This window comes from Mesoplodon bidens, assembly GCF_964165515.1.
Source record: "Mesoplodon bidens genome assembly, chromosome: 2".
Classification (NCBI taxonomy): Eukaryota; Metazoa; Chordata; class Mammalia; order Artiodactyla; family Ziphiidae; genus Mesoplodon; species Mesoplodon bidens.
Window position 1 is genome coordinate 121,117,679 of NC_138177.1, and position 2,011 is coordinate 121,119,689.

The window sequence follows — 2,011 nt, forward strand, 5'->3', positions numbered from 1 at the left end:
GGCACTGCTAGGGCTGCTTATCACATACCAACTCCAGAGGGTCAGAGGGTGTCCGTGTCTGCCGATCTGGCCCGCCTCCCCAGCCCCAGCGCACTAATAAAAACTGACACCGAGAAGAGAAAGAATGCTACAAGTCTTCGTCCAAAGAGGCCGCTGTGACCGTAAAGACTCTGATGGACTGCTCTTAAGATTGTTTCCCAACTTCATTGAGGTCTGTCCCTCTAGGAAAAGGAAAAAAAGAGTTTTGGTTTTCCAGAGGGTGGAACCTTACATGAAGGGAGGGAAGAGGGTGTGGGGGGAAAAGTCTTTTCCTGGAGGAATAGCCTCACCTCATTACGAAAAACCCGCCTTCTCTACAAGTCAAGATCTTTATCAGGACAAGCCAACTTACTCCAGATTTAGTATTAAAGAAGAAGAAGAAGAAACAAAAAACCCAAAACATTGGGAATGGCCTGTTAACTTTTGACTTAAAAAAAAAAAAAACTCCTCTCTGCATTTGCCCGTGGCTTTTTGATTCTCACTCCCCAACCAAAACCTAAACAAAGATTCAGGTTACATCTCTTTCTGCAGCAAGCTGAAGGGGAAGCGGAGGTCTGGGTGACTTGAATGTTTCAGTCATTCTGAAACGAGCAGCTCCCCTGTCTAGCTGAGGACAGAGACGGCTCCCTGGAAACCTGGGGGCAGACTTATCTAGAGGTTCGCACTCCCTCTGAGAAAAGTTTTCTTATTAAGATAAAGAAGGAACATCTGAGCAGCACAAAAGCTTATGATTTGCGACTAGATTTGAAATCAAGGCTACAAGAAAGACAAAAAGTATGTTGCTAATAGTATTGCTCTTTCATCTCATCCTAGGCAAAATTTAAGCCATAGAAGCGGCCAGCTCCTGCCTCAAATTTTGGCGGCGGGTTTGTTGGGGGGGAAGGGGGGTGAGAGGGGGGTCTCAGAATACCGTAATTTTGATTAGGATTGGAGGGTGTGTTTAAATAACTTATTTATGGTATAAATTTTACTTCATTATGTAGTGTACAAAGAGGAATTTGGTAAGGCTAACAATTTTTATTTCCAATTTTCCCTTTTTGAGAAAACAAAGCAAGCTTCTGAAACAGTAATATAAGAATATTTAGGAGTCTGTTTCTTAATGGCCTTTAACAAAATCATATGATGTTGCTTCGATAAGATATATATGTTTATAATATTATCTCCTTGCCTTATTGTCTAGAAGAGGAAGATCGAAGTGCTCCCGCCCAGACCCATCAGCAGCAGGCTAGAGCAAGGGCAGTGGGCAAAGACAGGTAGACTTTACTGTGATGAAGTGAGCCCACGTAACAGCCTGGGACCAAGCAACGACTGCACATTTAGTTTTTCCTCCATTACATTTCTCTCCCATAAACACGAGGGTCTCTAGAGCATTTTCCTAACGCCATTGTTTTCTTTACGCACAGCTGCGCCCACGTTAATATTAGCTATCCCCCTGCAGGTCCTCTCTGGGAGCTCTCGCTTAAATTTACGCAGTGGGGGGAGGGGGGCGCTATGATTAATCTGTGCCCTCTTACAGAATTGAAGGCTTGGAGTGGACCGACTTCTCGAAAAGCTAACCTGTACTTGGAGAACAGAAAGACTTGTGTTTCTCATCAAGTGCAAAAATTAGTATTTTTTGAAAAATCCACATAATGCATTTTCCATGAAATAGCATCGGTCTCGAGATGGCTCTTCTGAATGGAAAGTCGTGTAGAATGTTGACTACCAGGCCGTGTATAGAGCAGGAATGAAAGTGGAATTAAAAATAAAGACCCAATTCGGAGACTTAGTTACAGTTTCTATGCGTGAGGGTCTGCAAACTGAATCTGGGGTACTGTTTGGCTGCTATCCGGGAGAATAAGTCGCGCAGGTCATTTGGAGATCCGGGGAGAGCTGGAGTTGTTTTTGGAAGTAGGGCGGGGGCGCGGGCGTTTATGCGGTCTTTCCAGCCCCCCCCCCCGCCTAATCAGGCGGCTCTCAATCAGATTTTCAA